General features: G+C 44.2%; 1 protein-coding gene across 1 annotated transcript in view; it reads right to left on the bottom strand.

The window, feature by feature from the left end:
- Positions 1-7,794, bottom strand: part of gpatch1 (G patch domain containing 1) — a 55,823-nt gene that overhangs the window by 14,074 nt on the left and 33,955 nt on the right. The window lies entirely within an intron of this gene.

Raw genomic sequence — 7,794 nt, 5'->3', positions numbered from 1 at the left:
GAGTGTGCAGCATGACAGAGGAGCTGACAGAGAGCAGAGCTATGACAGAAACCCCCCCTCAAGGTCCGGCTCCTGAAGGACCACCAGGCTGGAGAGGGTTCAGTCGATGAAAGTCTCTAATGAGGGTTTTGTCCAGAATATTGCGTGAGGGCACCCAGGAACGTTCCTCCAGGCCGTACCCCTGCCAGTCTACCAGATACTGGAGTCCTCTCCCCCACCTTCTGGATCGAAGAAGGCGTCGGACCGTGTAGGCTGGGCTCCCCTGAATGAGTCGGGCGGGTGGTGGGAGGTCGGTGGTGGGTCGAAAACGTGGCAGGACAAATGGCTTGAGTCTTGAGACATGAAACGTTGGATGAATGCGCATGGACCTGGGTAACTGTAAGCGAACAGAGACAGGATTGATTATTTTGGTAATCAGAAAAGGACCAATGAAACGTGGTGCTAGTTTCTTAGATTCCACACGGAGAGGAAGGTCCTTGGTGGAGAGCCACGCTTTCTGGCCCACCTTGTACAATGGTTGAGGCGTTCTCCTGCGGTTAGCCCCCCGAACGTACCTTTTGGTGGCCAAAATTAGGGCTCTCCTGGCTTTTCTCCAGACTCGCTGGCAACGTAAAATTGCGAGTCGTGCAGAGGGAACCCGAGCTTCTCTCCCCTGGACTGAAAAAACAGGGGGTTGGAATCCAAAGACAACATGAAAGGGTGAAATACCTGATGTAGAGGATGGAAGAGAGTTGATTGCTTGTTCAATCCAAGGGAGGTTGGACGTCCATTTCCTCGGGTCCCCCTCGCAGAGGAGCCGAAGCTTGGTCTCCACCTCCTGGTTGGTACGCTCAGATTGTCCATCCGTTTGGGGATGAAAACCTGACGAGAGGCTGACCGAGATCCCTAGCAGGTTGCAAAACTCCCTCCAGAACTTGGAAATGAATTGGGGACCTCGGTCAGACACAATGTTCTGGAGGAGCCCATGGAGCCTGAAAACCTCCTTGGCCATGATAACGCTGAGCTCCTTGGAAGAAGGTAACTTGGGGAGAGGAACCAGGTGGACCATTTTAGAAAAACGGTCCACAATGGTCAATAACACTGAATTACCTTCAGAAGGGGGTAATCCAGTCACAAAGTCCATAGCAATATGTGACCATGGGCGTGAAGGAATTGGCAGTGGTCGTAGCAGCCCGGCAGGTGGGCGATTGGAAGACTTGGCACGATTGCATTCGGGACATGACTTGACAAAGTGCTTGGTGTCCTCCGTAAGCGTAGCCCACCAGAATCGGGTGCAAATGAGTTGGAGGGTCTTGGTGATTCCTGGGTGACAGAACAACTTTGATGAATGGCATAATTCAAGAACCTCTTTTACCTTTTGATTGGGGACAAACAGGCGCCCCCTAGGACAGGTGGGTGGACGTGGCTCGGAGAGTTGGACTTGTTGGAGATCGAGTTCTAATTGAGTCAAAGAAAGACGTACGGTCTCAGGCAGGATGAACTCGACCTCTTCTGAGGGCCCTTCCTTGACCTCAAAGACCCGGGACAGGGCATCCGGCTTGGCATTCTTGGGCCCGGGTCTGTAAGAGAGGGTGAAACTGAACCGAGAGAAAAACATAGCCCACCTGGCCTGACGGGGATTGAGTCTCTTTGCTGTGCGAAGGTACTCCAGGTTTTTATGGTCGGTCCATACCAAAAAGGACTTCTTCGCACCTTCCAGCCAGTGCCTCCATTCGAGAAGGTCCTCGCTGCAGCCCGCAGAAAGGGGCGGGGACGGACCACTGTCAGTCCATACCCTTATTTGGAAGTGGTACTATTGCACTCCGGAAAAGAAGGGGGCGCTATTTTCTTAATCAGTCGTACAGAAGCAGGTGCAGTATTCTCCAAGTTTCCACGTGTTAGGCACACGATCCACAATGGAAAAAGCACAAAGTCAGCAAAAGGTATTTTTTCCTTCTTAAAACTTTTTTCACATAGTAAATCAACACGCTTTTCTAGATGAGGTTGAACATGTAATTAACAGCTGTAAACTATTGAAAATCGTAATTCATATTGGGTAAGGTTAAATTTAGCATGTAGCATAGCTAATTTTTTTCCTTCGGGGCACCATTACATATAAATGGAAAAGTAGATAAAATAACAAACTTTATTTTCTTTATACAGATCCACGTTTCTATTTGCAACATTCGGAACGGAGAGAAGATCCTTCCGTATTGCCTGAACGATAAATATTGCTGTCCCCTTTGCTCATACAGTGCCGATGAGTCGTACAAGGTACTGAACCATATAGCAAGAACTGCTACGGTTCAACATAAAGGTATGTGAAACTACACTTACACTATAATTTATGTATTTATTTATTTTGTTTATTTATGTATTTACATTCTTAACAGTTTTCTAGTGGGGTTTTTTTATCATTAAAGGTAAAGTTGTTTTTGTTTTTTATATGTTTTTGTACACCAACATTTCTGGAAAGTCTTTTTTTTATAAACTACAAGCTGCCATCATAGGTGGGTGTGTACCCTCTACTTCAATATATTTTTGTAGTGAATAACTGCAAGAAACACAATTAAGAGTAACAAAGTATTTGGTGAAATGGCTACTATTAAGTACAGTTTTACTGATCATAATGTACAATGTAATATTACTCATTTATTCCTGCAGATATGAATATAAATATTTGCAGGTAAGATTCATTCATAATCATATGCGTCATACCCATTCGTCTGATGTGATAGTCTTGCAATGCACCTGTTTTTCTTTAATTTTCAGATGCCTTTAAATGTACTTGAAGATGTTCTCCAAGAGGTGATACTAGCACAGGGAGATGCAGCTTACCTCACATTGGCGTTGACCTGCAAGTGCTTTAAAGCCATTGTGTCTGACCCAGTGTTCAGGAAGAGGACCCACTTTGCTTGGCTGGATGGTAAGGACCTTTGACTTTGTTCACATAAAACATGTGAAATTAGAATTCAACTACATGAAATCGATCATTCATTTACAGGTGAGATCAACTGGGGAAAGTTTTCAGACTCCTTCAAGGCAGAAAACCGGATTCCTTTTGCTGTTGTTACGTGTTCTTCCTGCAACCAGCAATATAAAGACTGTGTGGGCTTCACCGGAAATGGAAGACGAGGAGAGTACCCTCGTTACTACTCTGATGGCATACCTGGACACTGCCCTGAATGTCAGTACTGAATGCAAGGAGAATAGTACCAGTAGTTGTTTTCCACAGTCTTTCACACATTTCAGTTGTCACACGTTGTTCTTTTTAAATCAGTTCTGCTGAAGTACATTAGCCTTTTGAATTGTTCAGTCATCCTTTGTTTTTCACAATGTGTTCTTTAAACATTATGTACATTTTTGAGTGTTCCTTTTGTTGTAGTTCAGTTGATTTACATTTTTTAGTTTTTTGTAGAAATGTTGTTTCCAGGCAAAGTTACATTGTGGCTGTAATATAGTAAAGAGAAAGTAGAAACAAAAAAGTAGTTGTACATATATTGTAACAGCATTGTTTAACAATTTCATAACCTACTTTTTAAAATGTGACATGCAAGCACACTTAATAACTTTCAGTATTTTATATGTGTACATACAATGTTTCATATACTTTTGGAGAAATGACTGGAATCAATAAAAATTTTCTTTACAAACCTTATACAGTATACGGCTAGGTTGTTTATGTTTTGACAATAAGAATCAATAGTTGTTTTTTGAATAAAGCAACCACATACAGAACATGTTGTTCAGTTACAAACATGCCCTAATACAAACAAATACAAAAATTAAAGGTATGCTCAGCGACGGTGGAGACTGGGTGGAGGTGATGGAAACACAGGTGAGGAGCAGCTGTTCACATCAAGCCGGACTTTATGAAGAGTATGCTGGTGAAGATTCTTAGTCATCCAGGACATGATAAAATAAAAAGTTCAATACAGAAACACTGGACTTTAAGAGCGAAACGTCTTTATGTTACAAATAAAGTCCAGTTGTTTCTGTATTGAACTTTATAAAGGGTAATTGGATCATTTCTTGTCAAGTAAAAATTCTAAAACCTACTTTCTCTCTGAGTGTGTCCAGGTTGTTTAACGTTTTAAATGAATCCCCACACGACGGACTACCATTTCCAAATTAGGGTGTTTATGCTATATGTAAACACAAGGGTAATGAGGGACTATCTCAATGTTTTGTGGAAAATAATGTTGAAATTCATGACGATATGGGTATTGCAAATGGTTTTAATATTTTTTTTGTAACTGTTGGATCAAATTTGACAACTTCAATTCCTAAAGTGGACAACAATGTTAATTACTTAATCTGGCTGTGCTAACAGTTTGTTTCTAAATGGAGTTACTAAAGAAGAAGTAATGGAAATAGTTGAAAAATCTGCAAATAAAATGTTTAAAGATTGTCATAATATGGAAGTGGCAGAAATGAAGATGTTGTCCGCCCCTTTCTCCAAATAAGGGTATGGACTGACAGTGGTCCGTCCCCGCCCCTTTCTGCGGGCTGCAGCGAGGTGTACTTGCTCCATTCCTCCAGGGCCATTTTGACTACCAAAAGCTCACTGTCTCCCACGTCGTAGTTTCTCTCAGCGGGGGAGAGTGCCCTGGAGAAGTAAGCACAGGGGTGGATCTTACCATCTGTGCTGCGCTGACTGAGGATGGCGCCCACCCCGGTGCTGGATGCATCGACCTCCACAATGAATTGTTTCTCGGGGTCTGGAGAGTGCAAGATTGGAGCAGAGGAAAACAATGTTTTGAGCTTCTGGAATGATTGGTTGGCAACGGAGTCCCAGATGAACTTGGTCTTAGATGAGGTGAGAAAATGAAGAGGAGCTGCAACTGAACTGTAGTTCTTAATGAACCTCCTATAAAAATTTGCAAAACCGAGAAACCTTTGCAGCTGTTTACGATCCTTGGGCTTGGGCCAATCCACCACCGCTGATACCTTCCCGGGTTCCATGGATACTTGACCTGGAGAAATGTTGAACCCAAGGAATGAGGTGGACACTTGGTGGAAAGCACACTTCTCTGCCTTGACAAACAAGTTGTTCTGTAAAAGGCGGGTTAAGACAGCTCTGACATGGCGACGGTGAGAAATGCTATCTTGTGAAAAGATAAGTATGTCATCAAGGTAAACAAAAGCGTAAATGTTTATCATGTCACGAAGGACATCATTAACCAGGGCTTGGAAAACGGCAGGAGCGTTGGTGAGGCCGAATGGCATAACAAGATATTCATAATGGCCATCTGCGGTATTAAAGGCCGTCTTCCATTCATCTCCCCGCCGTATCCTGACCAAATGGTAAGCGTTGCGAAGATCCAGTTTGGTGAATATCTTAGCATTTTGGATTATATCAAAAGCAGAGTTCATGAGGGGCAGAGGATACTTGTTCTTTATGGTTATTTTGTTAAGTTCTCTATAGTCAATGCATGGACGAAGTGACCCATCTTTCTTCCCTACAAAGAAAAAACCTGCACCAGCGGGGGATGCTGAAGGTCTAATGATACCAGCTTGGAGGGACTCTGTTATATATTTCCTCATGGACTCTTGCTCGGGACCAGACAAAGAATATAATCTACCCCGAGGGGGGGTAGAACCTGGGATCAGGTCAATACCACAATCGTATGGACGATGTGGCGGAAGGGACGTAGCTTTTGATTTATTAAAGACCTCTTTCAAATCATGGTACTCTTTAGGTACCTGACTTAGATTAGGATAGGTCTCCTCATTGGCTGTGACAAGGGCTGGTGAACTGGGTTGGCTCTGAATACATGTAGAATAACACTCATTAGCCCATCCTACAATCTCTTGGTTCCTCCAATCGATTTGGGGGTTGTGTTTGCGTAACCAAGTGGAACCTAAAACCACTGGGAGTTGGGGTGAATCAATAACAATGAATCTGATCAGTTCCGAATGGTTGTTGGCCGACACCATGGTGACTGGAACAGTTTCAAGACTAGATTGACTTAAAGGATGACCATCTAAAGCGAGGACCTTATGGTTGTTAGGTGATGGAACAATGGTCAGATCTATGGATTTGGCAAAGGTTTTATCAATGAATTCCGTGTCGGCCCCTGAATCAATAAAAGCTGAGACGATGACGGGTTGACCACCCTTTATTATGAACTTGACCTTGGACTTGGACATGATAGGTGAAGAGGACTTGATCTTATGACTAAGACTCAACAGGAGCCTCTCTTCTCCTGCTGAGCCTGGTCTTTTAACTGGACAATGATGACAATCATGACCGCCTTGACCACAATAAAAACAGAGATGGTACCTCCTCCGACGTTCTCGTTCCTGGGTGGTCAGACGACTTCTTCCTAGTTGCATGGGTTCCGTAGCATACAGAGGATCCTGAGGGCTCTTGGTTTGTTCCGTTTTAGGTTCATGATCCACAAGGTGATGTCTGGTTCTGGACATGGCTGTGGCCTTGCCTCGACTCTGTTCACGGTCACGCTCACGCTCACGCAGGCGAAGGTCAACACGGGTGGCCACCTCCTCCAGCTGGCGTAGGGATGAGGGATAGTCCATTGTTGCCAGCACATCCTTAACATCTTCATTAAGCCCCCTGAAGAAGGCGTCAGTGAGTGCGTGTTCATCCCAATGACTGTCTGCTGAAACAGAGTGAAAGTGAATGATGTATTTGGTTACAGAATCCTTGCCTTGTTTAATATCAAAAATTCTTCGGGCTGCCTCTCTCTCAGGGAGGATGGGGTCAAAAACCCGACACAACTCTTTGGAAAATTCAGAAAAATTACGACATACCACGCCACCTTTAACCATTCAGAAGTGCCCCCCCTTCTTGGCTCTTCCAGCGAGAAGTGAGACAGCATAAGCTACTTTAGCATGCTCAGTGGGAAAACATGAAGGTTGCAATTGAAATTGAATGTCACACTGAGTCAAAAATGGTCGACATTGCTCAGGCTCACCTCTGAAATGTTCAGGGGGGGCTAACCGTGGTTCTCTTGGTGCAGGAGTCAACAGGGTTTGGTTGATGACTTGGTTTGACTGTTGGGACAAAGCTTGAAGAAAAACAACCATTTCCTGAAGCCCTTTCTCAAGTTTACTAACAGCCCCTTCTACCTTAGAGCACCACTCTCGGGTTGGTGTTGGATCCATAATGGCCAGATTCTACTGTCATGAACCAGAGGCCGGATCGCAAACAACAACAACAACCACTGAGAGGGTTAAAAGATTTATTGTGAAATAAAGTAAAACCCTGGAGTAGGTCCGGTTCTGGGCTGGTTCCGATCTTCTGATTGGTAGTTCGTGATTGGGTAGTGTTGTAGTGGCGGGCTGCCAGTAGAAGTAGAACTGATGTTAAGGTCCACTGGAACGGAGTCCAACAGGCCTGCAACTAAAAGATAAAGGTTAGTAGATGCAGGGGGAAAGAGACTAATTGGGGAAATGAATCTGTGGGAATCAGATTCAGGGATAAGGATAAGTCCGTGATACAGAATGAGCTTGACCTTTAATCCGTGATCCAAAAAACAGTCAGAAGGGAAAGGCAGAGTTCATACCGTGAAGTCAGTTGTTCAGCAGAAGTATCCAGTACGTGATCCAAAAAGAGAGTCAAAAAACAAGAGCATGAGTCGGTACCTGATCAGATGAGCAAAAGCAGACGAGGGCTGAGGCAAAAGCGTGGTCGTGGTCAAGGCAAGGGTCATGAACGTGATGAGTCAATCAATGGAATGCTGGAAAGTCTACTGCTGATGAGACAGGATAGAGAATCTGGCCCAGACTGAGAGGAATGAGTGAACTTAAGTACTGACTGGACCAGGTGGTGGAGCTGTGGGATAATGAGCG

This window comes from Nematolebias whitei, chromosome 2, assembly GCF_014905685.2.
Source record: "Nematolebias whitei isolate Nwh7 chromosome 2, NemWhi1, whole genome shotgun sequence".
NCBI lineage: Eukaryota > Metazoa > Chordata > Actinopteri > Cyprinodontiformes > Rivulidae > Nematolebias > Nematolebias whitei.
Note: the sequence above shows the minus strand (reverse complement) of the source record. Positions and strands in the feature narration are given on the sequence as shown.